The following is a 9,087-nucleotide window of genomic DNA, read 5'->3' as shown; positions in this document are numbered from 1 at the left end:
TTGTTGGTTGTTAGCATTTGATTATATCGTAATTGATTTGGTAATGATGATTTTGTAATTGGTTGTTGTTGTTTGTCTGTGGTTCGCGAGGTGCGCCATCGATTGAGTGGAGTCACTTGCGGGAGTGGCTTCACGCCCTTGATTCCCCCTTGTGGAACCCTCCACAAGAGGGGATGTGTACATTAAGGAACATGGGTTTTCGCTCTGTGAATATGAGCGGGGCTTAGGTGGGAACGGATGCGGTCCCCCACTGGGAGAGTGGATTGCGGGTCAGACCGTGACCGCGGTGACTAGACCATCGGGCTAGTCAAGTGATTGGTGATGTGACGGTGTTGAAAATTGTGTGTGTATTGTTGGTGCATTGATTTATATTGTGTAAGAGAATCGCCCCATTTATTTGTTTTAAAAATTGTGATGATCCATTTAGGGATGGTGAGCGTTATTATTGAGTGGTATGGTTGAATGCGCAAGGATTACTGGGCATGAATCACCACGAGTCAATTAGGAGTCTTCCATTGTTGTGTCGAACATTTTTTTACTTTAATTGGATTTTGGTTTTGGAACAGTTGTATCATACTTTGCGATTTTAGGTTTTGATGTAATCATTAAACTATTTATTTAAAGTAATTCTTTGATGGTCTATTTGATATACATTTCTGCAACCGAGATGGAAAAGACTTTCATGAATTAGGTGGTTTTGGTAAGGCACCTTTGATGTATGGGGTGTTACAAAGACATTTCTTAACCTTTATCTGTCGCTACGGATTACTTTGACCTTCGTCCTAGGACGGACGTAATACCCGTGATTCTTGAATGACATAATCGATAGACTAATGCGGGATAAGTCGTTTGACATAAGGGGTGGTGTGTAGGTTGTGTCTAACGACAATAGGTTGTGTCTAACGATGAAGTCTAACAACAAGGTTTAATGAGAGTAATGATTGTCGATTGACCAAGAGGTTGTGTTTTAATGTTGTGGATGCTGTGTCTATTGACCTTTGCGATCGATACAAGTGGGCTGTCGATCGACATAGGAGCTGAGGGCAATGCTGTGTCGAATGACATGGTTGATCGACCATGGGGCAGCATGTCCATCGACACATAATGACTGTCCATCGACAGGGTGTAGCAGCGAGATCTTTTTACGCATGATTCTATTTCTAAATCTACCTGGACTTATCTAATACCTATATATATCTTACCTTATCAAACCTAATACACTTTTACTCATCTCACCTTCAAATCCTAATTTATAAGAGATAAGAAAGGGAGACGGTTTCGACACGGAATACTACCATTAATCGCATCTTGCATCTAGACTTTGTAAGTAATCGTAAACCCTTATTTCTTCTTCAATTGTTGGCATGAAACTCAAGACTGGCCATGACCAAAACCTTATTAGGGGATTTGGGGATTTCCGTTCATTGTTTAGGTGTAATTGAATGTATGGTTAATTGTATAATTATTACATGGTATTTAGGTGATCAAATCGGAGGGGATCATCCTATATTATTATGTAGATTATGTGCGCGGAGAAGATTGCTAGAGAGGTAGGGATACCCTACTCATCCTTAATGGCGTATATAATTCATATCGTGATTGAGATGTTGTGTATGTCGAGTTTGAGTAACGTATGATGACGTTCATCGGATGTCTATTGAGCACGCCGATCATATACATGCGTGTTATGGTTTAACGAAAAGGAGCATAGAGGTCGATCAACGAGGATGTATGTGTCGATCGACACTTTGTGTTATCGCGATATTTTGATTATTGATGAGCTTATTTATTATGTAATTGCTTTATGATCGTATCGCATGACTATGAATGCTAAAGAATGAATGAATGGATGTTTAATTTCCGTCTTGCATGCAAATCAATCATTAATCCAACTCGACATCTTATACTTGATACTTAGATTAAATCAACCAACTTAGAAAGCTCTCACATGTTAGGTTTAAATTATTGGATGCGCATTCATGCATTTAAACCGTTTTATCAACTTTTGCATTCAACCAACCAAGATCGATCAAGAGAGGCGCCATCTGGGCGGGATTGGGTGTCCGATTAAAGGGCTTTCAAACACGTACCTTCACCTCTTACTCAGAAACTTTGGATAGTGGACGACCTTATCCGGGCGTACGAGAGTCATTCTAGAGATAGGATGCTAAAGAGGGACGATTTCCTTATCTTTAGTACCTATGTCAAACGATGCTTTGTGCTTCGATTTGACCGAGGTATAAAGTGGAATTGAACGGTTCCAAGCATCCTACAAATGCTTGGTGGCGATCCGAACATCTCTAATCGTTTCGAGACCCTTATCGAGACGAAACCGACCGACATAAAACGATCCGGTCGAATGCATTTTTACGCCGCCGAGCGTGGCTTTCAAAAGACCGCTGCATGTCCACAGATTGGCATGGCGTGCAGGTGGCCCGCGACTACGGACCGGTAGGTGGCCCCAAAACCCATTGACCGAGACGTGGCCCATGTCCACACGATTTTGGCTCACTGGGAGAACTAGGACACTTACGTCTTTGTGATCCCTAGATGGTGAGACTCGAACGAGGTCTTGGTTGGAATTCATTAATTGATATTACTACGCCCACAACCTAACCCTTTTCGACCAATTGGCTCGTCTCGTCGGGCGTGAGTTCTCTCATCCCCGTGTTTGAATCCCGATTGAGTCAAGCATACCATTGACGTTACATATTTTTGTTTCGTCAAAGAGCTTTCATCACTTTCGAGCACGAGGCTAGGGCACCCTCCTTACACATTTTGTTTGGATTGGTATCCTCTCGCAAATCGGGGTTTGATTGCTTGGTGTGTAACCCACCCTTCTAAGCCAAAACCTGTCAAAGATAATGCATAATATAATGAATCGTGGAGTGCTTATGTGGTACTTGATCATAAGTCCTTCCGTGTCATTTTCAAACTTTCAAAATCACCCTTTTGCACCGTTATAATGGCCGTTTCAAACCTCGGTCTTTCGCCGACCGTTGCACGCCTTTCTAGGCCGTCGTAATGACGATTTTCAAACCCGCTTTTTATAACCATTTCAACACGCCTTTCTAGGCCGTCGTAATGACGATTTTCAAACCGGTTTTTATAACCATTTCAACACGCCTTTCTAGGTCGTCGTAATGACGATTTTCAAACCCGGTTTTTATAACCATTTCAACACGCCTTTCTAGGCCGTCGTAATGACGATTTTCAAACCCGGTTTTTATAACCATTTCAACATGCCTTCCTAGGCCGTCGTAATGACGATTTTCAAACCCGGTTTTTATAACCATTTCAACACGCCTTTCTAGGTCTGTCGTAATGACGCGATTTTCAAACCCGGTTTTTATAACCATTTCAACACGCTTTCTAGGCCGTCGTAATGACGATTTTCAAACCCGGTTTTTCACAACCATTTCAAATCACCTTTTTTACGCCGTTATAATCGCCGCGTCTAGACACGGACTTTAACCCGTTTCGCCCCAAGAATGGCTTTTTTCAAAACCCGAGAAAAGCACACACCCTTTTCTCGAGACACTTTCGAGATCCCGAGGACCATGCACCGTCCCCGAGACCTCTTCAAACATTTCAAACCCGATTTTCAAAACATACAATTTTGAATTTCAAACACCGTCTTGGGAAACAATACATCGTTTTCCGAGCCGATTCAAACTCAAAGCCGTCTTTGCAAATAAACTTAAGACAACCCTTTCAACGATCGATCGACTTATCTTTAAGCCGTCCATTAAAGCGATTTAATTAATATTTTTGAAAATTTCTATTTTGAAAACTTCAGTCCACCATTCCAATTCCGCCTCGTGTCTATCGAGTCGAAGCAAACGTATTTATGGGTCTTTACTTATGAGTCGTCTACACGCGAGACCCGTCCAATGGCATCGCGCCAAGATTACGTTGGACTCGCGGTCAAAAAGTTCGGCCAACACCGCCACGTCATAAATCGAGTCAAGACCGAGGAGCCACACACACGGTCACCCTCGCTGCGTTTGAGTCCGATCTTTGTCTTCGCCCTTGCGTTGTCTGCGTTGATCTTTGAACCGTGTGGATTGAGTTGTAATGTGAGCCGTTTTTCTCGCCTCGAGCCATGGCCCTGTCTTCAACTTCAGCCCACAACAACAACAACCATGATAACAACAGAGATGACAACAACCATGATAACAACAGAGATGTCACGACTTCACATAAAGGATCAACTAGGGACTTGGTTAACAAGCCTGGAGCATCGGGATGTTTAAAGCCTATATAAATCTTTGGTGGTAGGACACCCAATTCCCCACTAATATGACGTTAGAGGCAGAATTCAATGTGGAAAGCCTATTATCAAATGATGGGGCATATTCTCCACCCGACCGAGTCAACATATTAAGCAAGGTCAAAGCCAAAAGACAAGTCAAAGGAAAAGCGACCTAACCCGATTTAAGCCGTCCGTTTACTGTCGCTTGGTCTCGGCTCGGCAGACTAAGCCGGCCGAGAAGCATATCCGCGCACTCACATCCGGCTCCTCGACATGGAGTCAACCAGCCCGCTGCTGTCATGGGTCCCCTCGGCCGAGGGTAAGACGCTCTTTCCACCCGCTACGACCACTGGGCCACTTGCCACCACGTGACAAAAGGTGAAAGTCTATAAATACTCCACATCTCTCATTGAGAAACTAACCGAATATCTGGTATAAACTCCCTTATCTCTCTACAATATACTTTGCCAAGTTAACATACAACTTATCTCTCTAAGTTAACTGACTTGAGCGTCGGAGTGAGTACGTTCGGCCCCAAGCCGAGCCCTCAGTTTGTTCATCTTGACATGAAAGAGTGAAAGGAAGAGACGAGCAACGACATCATTCTACAAGCTTAAGTAGTCACAATCCTGCTCCGGAATTACACCCGAACAATTGGCGCCGTCTGGGGGGAGAAGATACTAAAAGCTAGTCACCTACATTAAAAAAAAAAAAAAAAAAAAAAAAAAAAAAAAAAAAAAACCATTCAACGAGCTAAGAAGATGTCAAAGCAACAAGAAATCGTGATTGAAGGCGCATTCTTCCGGATGACACGTTAAAGCACTCTGCCAGATCGGCAGTCCCCCACCGCCGAGTCACCGAGCCGGTGATGTTCCTGGATGCCGAAAGAGCTGTAAAACACCGCCGCCACCGACCAAGTCACCGTCATGGATATGTGGTCGATGCGCCAAATCAAGTTATTCCCCGACGATGGGTAAGTACGATCACCCCCGTCACGACGACGGTGACGGCAACGCATCCACAGTGACCAGGGCCCATAAAGTGACTCGAACAACTTGTAGGAGCGATACAAGGAGCCGGGCATGCTAGACGCCAGCAGAGCCCGTGGTGCCGTGGGCGCACCCGAGTCCTTCCCCACTCGCGGGAGGACAAACACGCCGCGGCAAACAACGAGGCGCACCCGAAGGAATGAGAGAAGTCCGACTCACCAAAGTTTCGGACAAGAAGCCCTTCTCGCCGCAGGGAGAGAAGCGGACTAAGGTTGCGAGAGCGATAGCAGCGTGTCATTCGACACGTGGTCGACAACCCCCGCACCTATGTCCTAGATCCCCGTGCCGACTAAGCTGAAGCTTGAGGTATGGTGCCGAGTCTTCCTAACGACCGACCGACCATGTCGAGGCTTTCGAGTCGACCCGACCGACCATGCCGAGGTATAGCGACCCGACCGACCATGCCGAGGCTTTCGAGTCGTACATGTCGGTATGGGAGCAGCCTGACGAGGTATGGTGCCGAGTCTTCCCAACGACCTCCATGGCATGGCTCGTAGTTGGTACAAGGGGCTACCTAATGGCTCCCAGATATCGTTAGGCCGACTCGAGAGACAATTTCATAGCCCAAGATGATTGCAACAAGAGAAGGGCCGTGGAAACATCGTAGCTCCTAACTATCCGACAGGGGAGGACGAGTCCCTCCGGCTACGTGAAAACATTCGACGCTAAGGTTCAGCAGATCCGTGAGCCGAACATCGAACCGCGGCCTTCACGCCGATGAAAGGCCTCCGAAAGGCGAGTTCAAAAACGAGCCGATCAAGTGCGAAGACCTCAACCTAGACTCCGCCAAGAAAGATGGCCGACCGAGCCGTAAAGGTGGAGGACTATCACAAAACCTGGGTAGGCCACAGTGAAGCTGGGCACCTTGAGAGGAAGACCCGCCGGACAATGTAGATGAAGGACGCCGTGACGGAAATAGGTCACGGCCTGAGAGATTTAATAGAAACAAGACTCGGCGGGCGGGGGAGTTCGGGACCATACAACTGTAGTTGCACAAGAGTCTCACCCCCGGTCGCATCTCCACCGAGGTCTTTACCCTAAGCAAGAATGATGGCCAGAAGTGGGCAAGGCCCCCAAGGCGAGGGAGACGGTGACACAAGCCGCTTTTGCTAGTACCACGGCCACACCGGCATAAACCGATAAACCGTCGACATCTAAGGAACGCCATCGAAGAGCTAATCCGAAAGGGAGCCTCAGCAAGTATGTAGCTGGGAGGCCAGAGCAACCGCCGACGGCTAATAGAAAACTGTTTTCCAACGGATGGGAGTAATCCAGGTTGTCGCCAAGGAAACGAGAACGGTGGGTCGACTAATGGGCACAAACGGTACCTAAATGAGTTATACCAAGCCATCAACTTTGTGCCCAAAACAGCGATCCCCGCTTCCACCATCCCCGATATAACCATTGGAAAGAAGGACTACGAGGAGTCGTCGCCCGCAAGACAAATGACCCGCTTGTAGTCCACCGGATATAGCCAACCACTTGGTCAAAAGGTGCCCGATTGACACAGGCGCCTACACAAACATCATGTTAAAGGAGTGCTTTCTTAATCTCGGTCCAAGATTGGAGACCCGAGGCCCCCGCATTAACCCGCTATACAGCTTCTCCGGGGCGCCTGGTACCCCGGGGTCAATCGATCGCCGGTGATGTTCGGCCAAGCGGACGCGGCTAAAAATGTTTTATCCGAGTTCGTGGTTATCGATGGTTCGTCTGCCTACAATGTTCTCATAGGCCGGGTCACTTTGAGCGAGGCCGATGCAATGATGTCCATCCGGCCCCGACATTAATGTACGTCTCGACGGGGGGAAGCACAAAAGCTCGTCTCAAAGGACGAGAGAGATGAAATAGTCAACATCAAAGTGTCCGCCAGGGTGCAACATGCAATCCCTCAAAGTGGCGAAGAAATCGGAGAAAGGGAAGAGCCCATCCTTGCAGCAGGAGGGCGATCCGATGAATACTAATGTCGGCATGGTCGAAGGAGCCGAGACCGAGGAAGTGGAAATTGACCCAGCAGCGCACCGTAATGGCGTTTCGGTGTCGACACTGGAGCCAAAATTCGAGCCGATCTCCTAGACCTACCGAGGAAGAACAAAGATGTCTTCGCATACTGTTTGCGAGATGCGGGCGTGAGCGGAGGTGATCGTTCACAAGCTAAACGTACTCTCCACCGCTCGCTGTCAATCGAAGATGAGGAACTCCTCGGCCGAGAAGGATGAGGCCATCAAAGTTGAAATAGACAAATTATTAGCGGCGGGCTTTATCATGCCTTGTACTTACCCCGAGTGGCTAGCAAATGTTGTAATGGTGAGGAAGTCGTCGGGGGCGTGGAGGATGTGTGTTGATTTTACCAATCTTAATAAAGCGTGCCTTAAAGATTGCTATCCCTTGCCTCGAATAGATAGTTTAATTGACGCCACGGCAGGCTACACTATGCTAAGCCCGCTAGACGCCTTCTCGGGTATCATCAGTATTCATGGCCGAGGAAGATATGCCTAAATGCGCATTCATCACCATTAACAGCACATACATGTATAAAATTATGCCGTTCGGTTTGAAGAACGCTGGCGCAACTTACACCAGATTGGTGGACAAAGTGTTCCAAAATCAAAAAGGGCGAAACATCGAGGCTTACGTCGACGATGCTATTGTAAAAAGCAAGTCCGACAATGAGCACTTGGCCGACTTGAGCGAGACATTTTGTTCACTAAGGAAATATAAAATGAAGTTTAACCCAAAAGAAATGTAACTTCGGTGTCCGAGCCGGCAAGTTCCTCGGCGTGCTTGTCAGCGCTAGGGGAATTGATGCCAATCCGGAGAAAGTCCAAGCGATACTAGACCTCACGGAGCCGAGAAATCGAAAAAGAGGTTATGACGCGGACCAGGAAGGATGGCGGCTCTTTCCGCTTCATCTCTCGGTCGGGCCGACAAGAGCACTCCGTTCTTTAAAGTGCTAAAGGGGAATAAAGACTTTAGCTGGGGGAGGAACAGAGCACGGCTTTCAGCAACCGAAAGCCCACCTTCGACACTACCGTCCCCGTCTGTGCCGAATTTGGGGAGACGCTATATCTATACTAAGCGATTACCTGAGCCATGGTCGGTCGTAATCCCCAGGAAGAAAATAAGCGGCAATACCCAATTTACTTTATCCCAGCCATACACGCTGGGGCCGAAAGAAATTACCCACTAATCGAAAAGGCGCCCTCATTGCCGTCGTCGTTGCCACAAGGAAGCTAAAACCCTACTTCGACGCACATCCCGTGACGGTCTTAACCGACCAGCCATTGGAGAAAGCATTAGAAAAATTCGAAAAATCCATAGACTTATCAAACGGGCAATGAGCTCTCCGGCTTTGGCATTCGCACTGGCCGAGGCCTTCGATAAAGGGGCAGCGCTTGCGTACTTCCCCGGCCGAGTGCACGTTCAAGAAGAATCACATCCCGGCGTGTGGGAAGTGTATACCGACGGTCCTCGACGGCGAACAACAGAGCCAGGCATCTTATCATCGCCCTAACGGAGACGAGTTTGAGTACGCCTTTGAAGTTTACCTTCTAGGCCTCAAATAACGAATCCGAATATGAGGCGGTGATAACCGGAGTCGAGTTAGCTAGAGCCGCGGGTGGAGCATATTGTGGTGAAAAGACTCGCTCTTAGTGACTAATCAAATCCGAGGAGAGTATGAGACTCGAGACGATGGGATGGTAAGGTACCGGGAGAGGGTAAAAGCTGACACCTCAAAATTGAAATCTTTCCAAATACAAAGTGCATCCCTGTGTCCGAGAACAA

This window comes from Silene latifolia, chromosome 6, assembly GCF_048544455.1.
Source record: "Silene latifolia isolate original U9 population chromosome 6, ASM4854445v1, whole genome shotgun sequence".
NCBI classification, from domain to species: domain Eukaryota; kingdom Viridiplantae; phylum Streptophyta; class Magnoliopsida; order Caryophyllales; family Caryophyllaceae; genus Silene; species Silene latifolia.
This window is presented reverse-complemented; position numbering follows the sequence as displayed.